Source organism: Brachyhypopomus gauderio, chromosome 19 (genome assembly GCF_052324685.1).
Source record: "Brachyhypopomus gauderio isolate BG-103 chromosome 19, BGAUD_0.2, whole genome shotgun sequence".
Taxonomy (NCBI): domain Eukaryota; kingdom Metazoa; phylum Chordata; class Actinopteri; order Gymnotiformes; family Hypopomidae; genus Brachyhypopomus; species Brachyhypopomus gauderio.
The window spans coordinates 11,826,206-11,838,795 of record NC_135229.1 but is presented as its reverse complement, the minus strand read 5'-3'; the positions used below and the strand labels follow the sequence as shown (position 1 = coordinate 11,838,795).

At 44.1% G+C, this 12,590-nt stretch overlaps 1 protein-coding gene across 10 annotated transcripts in view; it reads right to left on the bottom strand.

Annotated features, from left to right (window-relative positions):
* Positions 1-8,471: 8,471 nt before the first annotated feature.
* LOC143483117 (muscleblind-like protein 1) overlaps positions 8,472-12,590 on the bottom strand; it is a 59,521-nt gene continuing 55,402 nt past the window's right edge. For all 10 annotated transcript variants that reach the window (XM_076981871.1, XM_076981861.1, XM_076981862.1 and 7 more), the window contains one exon: positions 8,472-12,582. The gene's annotated coding sequence lies outside the window, so the exon portion shown is untranslated. The remainder of the gene's footprint in view (positions 12,583-12,590) is intronic.

Below are 12,590 nucleotides of genomic sequence, written 5' to 3'. Positions count from 1 at the left end.
AACAATATCACAAGATCAAAGGGTATCACATTTCACAGGTTAGTAAAACAATTTTTATTTAAAAAAAATAGCGCAGATGAGGGATGTTGACTGTCCATGCTAGCTTGATTTTGATAAAGCTATGTCGAGTAAACCCTCTTAAAAACAAGTTTTCTGTTCCAACAAATTACAATGTTTTGTTATTAATATTGTTATCATGTTAGGATAATGTTGTAAATACGATGTTAATTACATATCTCTAAATCTGTATTACTGGGACCGATGTTCAGTCCAGTTGGCATGTCCCATAGATATTCTCTCACACAAACTGAATAAATAATGAAACCAAATGAAAATTTAAGTGAATTAAATTTGTCATAATTATTTTTTAAATCAACAGGGGTGAGTTTCCCAAAACGTTCGTACGTAAGAACGAGGTTACGAAACACTTAGCGCTAAGAACGTTTTTGGAAACTCACCCCAGGTTAATACAGGTTTTTTTTTTTTAATAAATGCCATTTTTCTACACAGATTTCCCAACAAACAAAGAAAATATGAGCTGTACAAATTGTGGGTCAGAAAGTGTGGACGTCTGAGAGGACTGTCATCTACAGCAGGGATATGCAGTGCTCACTGCCGTACAACCGTACACTGAAGAGGGCACGTTAGAGAAGGAGCAGTGCCACAGATTTTCAACCTTCCAGACCATATTAATAATAATAAATATTTTATTAAAGTTGATGAAATTCTGTACCCAATGAGAAGTGGCTGCAATAAATGATTTTGAAAATCGTATATTTTGTGTCAGGTCAATTTATCTAATTATGTATTTGTGGGGAACTGAATTGTGTAAGCTCTTTTCTGCTACTTGAAGGTTAAAAAAATCAGACAAATTTTGTCATAAATTTCAGATTCAAACTCATTATTTTCTCTATCATAATTTCATAATTAATTTCACCCACATTTAGTCATGTAGTGCTCAAAGATGCTCCTCCACACTAACGCCATCTCATATTATACTTGAACATATATAAGAGGTATTGCACTTTAAGAATTTATGAAAACTACAGCTGTAACGGGGAGAGTTGACAAATAAAGAGATAAACTCATAAATTTGACTTTCAATATCAGAATTGTGATCATAATTAAAACTTATCAAAGTTATTTATTTACAACTTTTTACCATAATTATAATTGAATATCAAAAACATGACATACATGTGTTATTTAGTTTTAGCCAGGTGAAAGAAAAGGGCTTTATGCAGGGTTTTGTTAAAATTTTACCTAAATTGAAAACTTCCCAGACTGCTTATAAATTTATCTCTTGGGATAATACTAAGTTTTACATATCACAACATCGGCAATATTCTAAACTTTAATTTAAGTCATATTTTATCAAAATCGGATAAGAAATAAGGGCGCTAGGACTGTTTTTGTGACAGATGGATGCACATCCCACATGGGAACTACACTGCTGTGCTGACATGACTCAATACATAGTAATGGCTCCGAGGGCGGCGCATCGCTAGCTATAGCGGCAACAGGCGATGTCCAATCCAGTAATATAGATCAAAGCCCGTTACCACTCTGGTCCATGTGTGCCACCTACATAAAACAATATTTAGGGAACTTAATAGTAATGTTTGAAGATAAATACATATTTGAATATAAATACACATGTTAAAAAAATGAAACAGCTGCTTTTAGGACGATTATATGTGGCAGTACGTTTATTTAATCACTTTCAATTTATAGTTATCCGACCCTGAGAACCCTTTTAGACTGGTCGTGGGTGCTCTGCAGTAGGCCGAATGCAGACATACCACGTGATCATGTTTGTGTCTTTCGATACCCGTTTGAAGTTTCATTAAATATATGATACAGGCTCCCATGGATCCTGACGGTGCGTACGCAACAGCCTAATCTATTATTCATGTCCATCTTGCGCGCATTCCCTTTACGCGTGGATGAAACGAGGAGGAGTCTCTTCACTGACGGTCCAGCGTGCACAGGAAATGGAACCGTTTTCAAACGCGCCCCGAGGGGAGCCTGAAGTCTTCAGTGGGCTCGTAGGACCCATACGGACCTTGTGCACGCGACTGCCAGTCTGTCGTTCTATAATGGGCAACCGGTATATTAAGACAGACGAGAGATATGTCATAATATGCATGTTTGAATGCTTAAGAAGTATACAAAATGTTTTTTTTCTTTCTTTTTCAGTATTTAAACGCAACTATGACGTCTCTCTCCGTCTCTTTTCCTCCTCCTCTCATTCGTCACTTCATCTGTCCAACCTCCAGAATGGCTCTTCTCTACATTGCCAACGTAGGCAACTATGGATGGTCATTTGCCAGAGGGCTCTACTGTTCTTGGTGTCCGCATGCCTCTGTACCCTGTACCACGCACTCTCCATGTGGACACGGGTCACCACCATCTCTCCCACCTGGGCCTGCGGTCAGAGCACATACTAATTCAAATTGCCCACACATTTTATTTCAAATATGTGAAGCGGTTCCTTCGATGCTTGTTGAGGTCTGCATGAAGATCCCTTTCGTAAAAGACAAAGAAGGGGGGGGGGGGGGTGTTATGATCATCTTAGCTGGCCCTAGTGATGATATGTACTCTACAGGGACTACAAGATTTCATCTCAGTCCAATAATCTGTAAAGACCAACAGGGGAGCTATTTAGTGCTAGCTTGTTATTTTTAATCCAAAGCTATAAGAAAAGGCCGTCAAACAGCCATAACCTCAGATGAAGGAGCATGTATATGATGTCATCATCATCTATGATGAAGGAGCATGTCTATGATATCATCTTCATCTATGATGATGGGGCATGTCTATGATGTAATCTTCATCTATGATGGAGCATGTCTATGATGTCATCATTATCTATGATGAAGGAGCATATCTATGATGTCATAATCTATGATGAAGGAGCATGTCTATGATGTCATAATCTATGATGAAGGAGCATGTCTTCATAGATGGTTAGCAACTTTCACATCACCACCACCTATCAAATTCAGGCTGTCAGGGGAAATGCAGTCCCTTAGTCTGTGCCCTCCTACACCGCAATGGTCAGCGCAGATTGATTTTATGCCCTTTCCGGCCTCTGGCCCTACAGGGATCTGCTGACAGAGGCGTCGGAGTGGGTGAAGGCTGACCGGGTGGGTGGGGTGCGCTCTGACAGTGGGTGAAGGCTGACCGGGTGGGTGGGGTGCGCTCTGACAGTGGGTGAAGGCTGACCGGGTGGGTGGGGTGCGCTCTGACAGTGGGTGAAGGCTGACCGGGTGGGTGGGGTGCGCTCTGACAGTGGGTGAAGGCTGACCGGGTGGGTGGGGTGCGCTCTGACAGTGGGTGAAGGCTGACCGGGTGGGTGGGGTGCGCTCTGACAGTGGGTGAAGGCTGACCGGGTGGGTGGGGTGCGCTCTGACAGTGGGTGAAGGCTGACCGGGTGGGTGGGGTGCGCTCTGACAGTGGGTGAAGGCTGACCGGGTGGGTGGGGTGCGCTCTGACAGTGGGTGAAGGCTGACCGGGTGGGTGGGGTGCGCTCTGACAGTGGGTGAAGGCTGACCGGGTGGGTGGGGTGCGCTCTGACAGTGGGTGAAGGCTGACCGGGTGGGTGGGGTGCGCTCTGACAGTGGGTGAAGGCTGACCGGGTGGGTGGGGTGCGCTCTGACAGTGGGTGAAGGCTGACCGGGTGGGTGGGGTGCGCTCTGACAGTGGGTGAAGGCTGACCGGGTGGGTGGGGTGCGCTCTGACAGTGGGTGAAGGCTGACCGGGTGGGTGGGGTGCGCTCTGACAGTGGGTGAAGGCTGACCGGGTGGGTGGGGTGCGCTCTGACAGTGGGTGAAGGCTGACCGGGTGGGTGGGGTGCGCTCTGACAGTGGGTGAAGGCTGACCGGGTGGGTGGGGTGCGCTCTGACAGTGGGTGAAGGCTGACCGGGTGGGTGGGGTGCGCTCTGACAGTGGGTGAAGGCTGACCGGGTGGGTGGGGTGCGCTCTGACAGTGGGTGAAGGCTGACCGGGTGGGTGGGGTGCGCTCTGACAGTGGGTGAAGGCTGACCGGGTGGGTGGGGTGCGCTCTGACAGTGGGTGAAGGCTGACCGGGTGGGTGGGGTGCGCTCTGACAGTGGGTGAAGGCTGACCGGGTGGGTGGGGTGCGCTCTGACAGTGGGTGAAGGCTGACCGGGTGGGTGGGGTGCGCTCTGACAGTGGGTGAAGGCTGACCGGGTGGGTGGGGTGCGCTCTGACAGTGGGTGAAGGCTGACCGGGTGGGTGGGGTGCGCTCTGACAGTGGGTGAAGGCTGACCGGGTGGGTGGGGTGCGCTCTGACAGTGGGTGAAGGCTGACCGGGTGGGTGGGGTGCGCTCTGACAGTGGGTGAAGGCTGACCGGGTGGGTGGGGTGCGCTCTGACAGTGGGTGAAGGCTGACCGGGTGGGTGGGGTGCGCTCTGACAGTGGGTGAAGGCTGACCGGGTGGGTGGGGTGCGCTCTGACAGTGGGTGAAGGCTGACCGGGTGGGTGGGGTGCGCTCTGACAGTGGGTGAAGGCTGACCGGGTGGGTGGGGTGCGCTCTGACAGTGGGTGAAGGCTGACCGGGTGGGTGGGGTGCGCTCTGACAGTGGGTGAAGGCTGACCGGGTGGGTGGGGTGCGCTCTGACAGTGGGTGAAGGCTGACCGGGTGGGTGGGGTGCGCTCTGACAGTGGGTGAAGGCTGACCGGGTGGGTGGGGTGCGCTCTGACAGTGGGTGAAGGCTGACCGGGTGGGTGGGGTGCGCTCTGACAGTGGGTGAAGGCTGACCGGGTGGGTGGGGTGCGCTCTGACAGTGGGTGAAGGCTGACCGGGTGGGTGGGGTGCGCTCTGACAGTGGGTGAAGGCTGACCGGGTGGGTGGGGTGCGCTCTGACAGTGGGTGAAGGCTGACCGGGTGGGTGGGGTGCGCTCTGACAGTGGGTGAAGGCTGACCGGGTGGGTGGGGTGCGCTCTGACAGTGGGTGAAGGCTGACCGGGTGGGTGGGGTGCGCTCTGACTCTAGCAGGGGAAGCAGATTAGTGACTTATCAGTCTGACAGTTCTGCTTGTCCCAGCTGATTGGAGAGAGATGTGTTTAGCCTGTGCTTACGTGCAGTTCCAGAGGATCTGTGGTCACTTCCTGGGGTATGGGTATGGTTATGAGGGTATGGGTATGGTTATGAGGGTATGGGGGTATGGTTATGAGGGTATGGGGGTATGGGTATGATTATGAGGGTATGGGTATGGTTATGAGGGTATGGGGGTATGGGTATGATTATGAGGGTATGGTTATGGTTATGAGGGTATGGGGGTCTGGTTATGAGGGTATGGGGGTATGGGTATGATTATGAGGGTATGGTTATGGTTATGAGGGTATGGGGGTCTGGTTATGAGGGTATGGGGGTATGGGTATGATTATGAGGGTATGGTTATGGTTATGAGGGTATGGGGGTCTGGTTATGAGGGTATGGGGGTATGGGTATGGGGGTGGGGGTCTGGTTATGAGGGTATGGGTATGGGGGTCTGGTTATGAGGGTATGGGGGTATGGGTATGGGGGTGGGGGTCTGGTTATGGGGGTATGGGGGTATGGGTATGGGGTGGGGGTCTGGTTATGAGGGTATGGGGATGGGGGTCTGGTTATGAGGGTATGGGTATGGGGGTGGGGGTCTGGTTATGAGGGTATGGGGGTATGGGTATGGGGGTGGGGGTCTGGTTATGAGGGTATGGGGGTATGGTTATGGCCATTGATCTATATTACTGGATTGGACGTCGCCTGTTGCCGCTATAGTTAGCGATGCGCTGCCCTCGGCGCCATTACTATGCATTGAGTCATGTCAGCAAAGCAGTGTAGTTCCCATGTGGGATGTGCATCCATCTGTCACAAAAACAGTCCTAGCGCCCTTATTTCTTATCCGATTTTGATAAAATATGGCTTAAAAAAAAATTTAGTATTATCCCAAGAGATAAATTTATAAGCAGTCTGGGAAGTTTTCAATTTAGGTAAAATTTTAACAAAACCCTGCATAAAGCCCTTTTCTTTCACCTGGCTAAAACTAAATAACACATGTATGTCATGATTTTGATATTCAATCATAATTATGGTAAAAAGTTGTAAATAAATAACTTTGATAAGTTTTAATTATGATCACAATTCTGATATTGAAAGTCAAATTTATGAGTTTATCTCTTTATTTGTCAACTCTCCCCGTTACAGCTGTAGTTTTCATAAACTCTTTAAGTGCAATACCTCTTATATATGTTCAAGTATAATATGAGATGGCATTAGTGTGGAGGAGCATCTTTGAGCACTACATGGCTAAATGTGGGTGAAATTAATTATGAAATTATGATAGAGAAAATAATGAGTTTGAATCTGAAATTTATGACAAAATTTGTCTGATTTTTTTAACCTTCAAGTAGCAGAAAAGAGCTTACACAATTCAGTTCCCCACAAATACATAGATAAATTGACCTGACACAAAATATACATTTTTCAAAATCATTTATTGCAGCCACTTCTCATTGGCTACAGAATTTCATCAACTTTAATAAAATATTTATTATTATTAATATGGTCTGGAAGGTTGAAAATCTGTGGCACTGCTCCTTCTCCAACGTGCCCTCTTCAGTGTACGGTTGTACGGTAGTGAGCACTGCATATCTCTGCTGTAGATGACAGTCCTCTCAGATGTCCACACTTTCTGACCCACAATTTGTACAGCTCATATTTTCTTTGTTTGTTGGGAAATCTGTGTAGAAAAATGGCATTTATTTAAAAAAAAACCTGTATTAACCTGGGGTGAGTTTCCAAAAACGTTCTTAGCGCTAAGTACTTCGTAACCTTGTTCTTACGTACGAACGTTTTGGGAAACTCACCCCTGTTGATTTAAAAAATAATTATGACAAATTTAATTCACTTAAATTTTCATTTGGTTTCATTATTTATTCAGTTTGTGTGAGAGAGTATCTATGGGACATGCCAACTGGACTGAACATCGGTCCCAGTAATACAGATTTAGAGATAATTTTAATTAACATCGTATTTACAACATTATCCTAACATGATAACAATATTAATAACAAAACATTGTAATTTGTTGGAACAGAAAACTTGTTTTTAAGAGGGTTTACTCGACATAGCTTTATCAAAATCAAGCTAGCATGGACAGTCAACATCCCTCATCTGCGCTATTTTTTTTAAATAAAAATTGTTTTACTAACCTGTGAAATGTTATACCCTTTGATCTTGTGATATTGTTGTCGTAGTTTTGACAATTTATTGCAAAACATTGAGTCCCTCTTTGGTTTTCCTTATGTGACTGTCTGCTAGATCTAATGTTTATGTCCATCCATGGATGGTCCTCAATGCACGACTCAATGCATAGTAATGGCGCCTGTGTGGCGCATGCTAAGTCACGTGATGTCCAATCCAGTAATATAGATCATTGGTTATGGTTATGAGGGTATGGGGGTATGGGTATGGGGGTGGGGGTATGGTTATGAGGGTATGGGGGTATGGGTATGGGGGTGGGGGTATGGTTATGAGGGTATGGGGGTATGGGTATGGGGGTGGGGGTATGGTTATGAGGGTATGGGGGTATGGGTATGGGGGTGGGGGTATGGTTATGAGGGTATGGGGGTATGGGGGGTCTCCCTTACGCTGTGGGAGGTTTTATGCAAGGCAGATCATTCTTTTGAATTGTGTATACCCCAACTGCACTGTTTTATAAGATCACATTTTCTGCACAAGGTGTTATCAACCAGCAGTGCTGATTTTAACAGGAGCTTAACTGGACGTAGCTTCAGATGTAAATTCTTTTTCAGGCTGTACCTCACGTTCTGAGATGTCGGGCTGTGAACGACTCTCCTCTTGGAAGGCTACAAACCAAGCGTGGCCTCTGAACGGTTTCCATAGTGCTAGTTTCTAGGGCAACACATAGGCATCACAGTTAAATGCCTCTATTTTCAGTTCTGGGAGTAAGTGTGGCTGCTGTAGCCAGTGAGCAGCTGAGGTGGCGTGCGCCGGATGGGGTTCAGTCCATCAGGAGGCACCCAGAGCTCCTGCTACAGTAACCCAGATCACAACATAGGGAGGAGATGGTAGAGGTTGGAGGTAGAAAGGTACATGAGCTCTTTGAGGTTCCTGAATGTCTCCATGCTCCATTGGGCCTGTATTTGGCCTGCTGACTGGTCAATAATGCAGATCTTTGCTAGAGGGACCCATGGATTGTGTCCTTCAGCTTAGGACTGTGACAGGTGTCTTTGAAACACATTCAAACGTAGCTGTAACTACCCATGTTGTCTTACTAAAGGGCTCATTACATGTGTGATATAGTAACAGACATTTACATTGCTGTATTTCCATCAGAACTGCCATAGGACATGTCATAACTGACATGCCATTTGTCACTGTGTGTTTTTGTGGTGAGATTTTTTAATTTATTTGCAGCTAAATCATCAAACAGGGAACAGACTGTTTGCAAATCCACTTTTATTTAAGTTCATTTATATATTTTCATTAGATTTTTTTTATAACAGCAAGAATGAAATCAAGCATTAAGAGCCACTTTAAGGTCTTTGTATTGTAGCATATTGTTCCAGTCACTTCCTGCACGATGGGGGCGTGACCTGCGTGTTAACTGTTGCCAGGAGACCGCTCCTTGTTGTACTAATGGTGCTGCCCGTACCTTACCATGGCAACGTCAGGCGCATATGAATCCATAAACGTTTTATGGCTTAAGACTGCAGTGTTGGTGTTTAGATTGCAGGAGATAAGTGGACACTGACATTTGGCTAAATTACAAAGACCTTTCCAGAAAGCACTAAATAATAAAATTAGCTGAAACAAATTGCAGCTTAGGACAGAATACATTATTTACCACTACAAGCAGAAACAAACCATAAGTCGGAGATTACAACGTGTTATAAACTCAAATGTGCACTTGCAGCCGATGAAAGACGCCTCCTTCCCATGATCGCCGTCGGCGACCGAGGGGCGGAGTCGCGAACAAGCAGGAAGTGCATAAGCACAATCGACTTTGGTAACACAGAAACCATTTGGCAACTCAACATGAATGCAAAACACTTCCTAACTTAATACCACAGGTATCCATATTTCTGAGTGCCAAAGAATTTGGTTGTTGATTCATCATCTACTTAAAATACAACATATGAAGAGAAAAACTTACTTATAGCTATGATGTACACTTGTAGTTGTTGATGTTTGATGTTGGTTTTACTCCACCAGAGTAAACCCTTTAGTGAGGGGACTCCTCTGGAGAACTTTTTTTTGTTTGTTTAATAAAACCACTTTTTTTTTTTTTTTTTTTAGTCCATTACATTAATATTACGATGTATACTGTAAATAAGTTTTGCTGTATAACATGTTGGTTTATTCAGTATTACTCAGTGAAGGCTTTTTGTGGTAAATGTTATTTCATTTAACATGCAATCCTTAGTGGATGAAGGAAAGAAACAAGACTTGTCATGTTGTGTTTGGACCTATTTGGGCGCAGCTTGGCCACACCTTGGGGGCGTGGCAGACACAGTTGACCACGCCTTTGGGGCTTGGCAGACAGACATTCCCATAGGACCTTCCTCTGGAGGGCAAGGGTCACCTCCACCCAAAGATTTCCTGGCAAGCTACAAGCTGCTGACAAGAAAACCAAAGCAGATTTTTTGCCTTTTCTGAAAGTTTTGAAAGTTCAGAATTGTGTCACTCTTTGCAAGCAGTTTTGTTCAGCCTGACTTTTTCATTTTTTTAATATCGTTAACAAAATTCCTCATATTTATAGACATTTTTATTCAAAATAAGATCTCAATATTATACACGATTCTTTCTGTTTTGACTATATACAGAAGTGCAAAAAAAGTCAACCTTCATCTCCCTCCACTCCTGCTATGTGAGGCATTACGAAGGGTCACCCCTTCCTGGTTTTAATGCCCACCCCTCTCACCTAACCTCCAATCACACTGCCCCATCACTGATCAAATATGCAGCTTTTTTCCTTTAACAAGGCCTGACAAGGCCTGACAAGGCCTTACAGGGAGATTGGAAATATTTGAACAATAGTTACTATTTGAAATGAATACAGTAGAAAACAACTTTAACATCTAAGAACTATACTCTCATCTTTTTTTTCTAATTAGAATGACTAATTACAAACCAGAAGTTCATTTAAAATATTATTCCAATAACAGCTGTAGTTGTTACCACAGCAACAAGTCAGTTTGTCTCTTGGCAACCATTTCCTCATTGTAAGTTATTCATATAAAAGATGTTTGTTCGAAGATTTCAAACAAGGAAAAATAAAGAAAATTCTTACCTTTCACTAAAAATAAAAATCATTTAGTTTACAATTGTACTACTAATACTTAACTCAGCACTACACAAAATTTAAACTGAGTATGGTATGATGAAACGCAAAAACACATTATTTCTAATGTTTCATACACTACAAAAGTTATCGGTAAATCTTATTTGACAAACAAAATACTAAAACAGTATCCAAGCTTATGTGACAAAACATTCCTATTTCATTGACAAATATATATGAAATGGACAAAACACATAAAAACAATTAACAAACGATTGGGTGGAAAAAAGGGTCTGGGCGGCCATTAACAGCCGTAATTAAAAATAAATAAATAAACGGCGTTTAAATACTGAAAACTGAGCAATGGCGTCTGTATGGTGTGCTCTGTGGCGCTGAGTGGTGGACTAAGGCGGTTATTGTTGAATCATACAATCATTAAATCATGCCCTCGTCCCATGTACTTTACAACCCGATGACGCTCGTCAGTGCCCTTGTGATACGCCCACGAGCCGCGCGCGCGGAGGAGCGTAGCGCTCGAGAAGCGCTCGCGAAGTGCTCCATTTTCCAGCGTTCTAGCGCTGCGTTTTACCGGTGCGCTCTAGCGGTCCCCGCATGAGACGTGCGTGACCTCATCACTGTACTCTCCCACACAGAGCACCGCGGGGACCTCGGCAAACACCCACAGCCCTAATCGGGGGGGGGGGGGGGGGGGGGGGGGGGGGGTTGAAGTAAAACAGAAAAAAAGCAAAAAAATAAATAAATAAAAGAAAAAGAAAAAAAGCAGAGCTTGGAAAATCAAAACAAACCCCCGGAGCACACTTTTTTCTTTTTACAGAACAGAAGAAAAGCAAGTCTTTGAGTCTTTAAATCCTTTTTTCATTTATCATCATTAGAATTTCAGACTATTTAACTAATTCTAAGCTAGAAACAGCAAAACTATATTTTCAATAATAGCAATTAAATAGCTTAACTGTGTAATAGATTCACTAAAATACATTGCTCACCACGTAACTATCTGAAACGAGGCCTGGTTGATTTGCTAACCCATACGTTAATTCAGTAGAATAGCGCTAGTGTCTTCTGGTAATATTGTGCAGTATGTATTCTCGTTTTTTTCTGCGCAGTCCCCAGTTTCACTTTAGTGTTTTCCTAAGAAGATACAGTCGATCCCACCAGCCTTGTAATGTGAAGTTCAACTTGAAACGGGCCGAGAAAAAAAGAAATGACAGCTAAAAACGAAAGCAGAAAATGAAGCAGACCTGGTAGAAACCGAAGCAAGCAAGACCTTTTCCACCTTTCAGTATGGACGCTGTATCTGGCGATCATGTTATGAAAAAACTGTGGGTGGGGCACGTGACGTATGTTCAGAACTACTACATACGAGTTGGCCAAAATATTGAAACCAGAATCAGAATATTAAAGGAAATAAAAACATAATAAGACAACACATTAGAGACTGTAAAGGCATTAATAATTCAAACACAACATTTCTATAGTCTAATGTAGTTTTTTTTGGATGCAAGTACTGTCTATGGCACTTGATGTGGAGTCTGCAACATGAAGCTCAAAGCTTCAATGTGCTTGAAAAGGAACACTGCTGTGTCTTAGAACTAGAACATTCCGTTAGAACTAGAACATTCCGTTAGAGCTAGAACATTCCGTTAGAACTAGAACATCCCGTTAGAAGTAGAACATTCCGTTAGATCTAGAACATTCAGTTGTCATTTTGCGAGTGCCCTCTCTCTCCCCTCCCCCCACCTCTTACAATCAAGTTCTAGAAAATATATGGTTACAAATGAAACACTGCATGCACAACAGCTAGTCGTATATGACATTCTTTTTCTGCTCCTTTTACGTTATTTCAATACAAGGTGCACCTTGGTTTGTAAACCATGAAACAAAAAGAATAATCCTCCCACCCCACCCACCCAAAAGAAAGTAAGAAATCCCTCTGTTGTACCAAAAAACGTGACACAACCACACATCAACCTTTTTCTGTCAGTGAAATGGTTCTGGCATGCTTTGTACCATCCAAAGACACAAAACAGGCAGACATTGAGGTTCCTTTTCATCTGGGTACCAAAACGAACTTATATAAAGAGTGTTCAGGACTCCGAATGAGCTATTTCAAATCTCCATAACAGTGTCAGCATGCGTGTTTCCTATTCCAGGGAGTGGTGACGTGATATCTTATCTGGTTTAGCTCTGGTTTGGCGCGTAAAGGGTGGTTCGAAAAATCGGACGGCACACGAGCACACTTTCATGTGATCTGAAGAA